Here is a 322-nt window from a genome sequence, read left to right as displayed (position 1 = left end):
GGGGCGGGGGCCCCGGCGTGCCCCAGCCGCTGGGCAGCTCTGGCGCCTTGGGACCAGCCTGCTGGATTTCTTTGTTGGGCACCTCTGGAGCTCTGACACCCCCCCCACCCCGACCCACTGTGGAGCAGGGGGACAGTGGTGGCACTCCCAGGGCAGCAAGCTGGCTGCAGATATGTCCCGTGCCACGGTGGCTCGCCGGGCCCAGGATTGCTCCCCATTGCACGGGGATGGTGCCGAGGAGGGATGCTCCATGCTGGGAGAAGAACTTGCTCCATGGGTCCATCCGTAGACTGGGGGAGGTTGGGGTAAGGCAGGGCTGGGA

At 67.7% G+C, this 322-nt stretch overlaps 1 protein-coding gene across 1 annotated transcript in view; it reads left to right on the top strand.

Annotated features, from left to right (window-relative positions):
- The window catches only part of SCUBE3 (signal peptide, CUB domain and EGF like domain containing 3), a 59,763-nt gene that overhangs the window by 10,479 nt on the left and 48,962 nt on the right, over positions 1-322 (top strand). The window lies entirely within an intron of this gene.

This window comes from Egretta garzetta, unplaced genomic scaffold (genome assembly GCF_000687185.1).
Source record: "Egretta garzetta isolate BGI_Z169 unplaced genomic scaffold, ASM68718v1 scaffold105, whole genome shotgun sequence".
Classification (NCBI taxonomy): Eukaryota; Metazoa; Chordata; class Aves; order Pelecaniformes; family Ardeidae; genus Egretta; species Egretta garzetta.
Note: the sequence above shows the minus strand (reverse complement) of the source record. Positions and strands in the feature narration are given on the sequence as shown.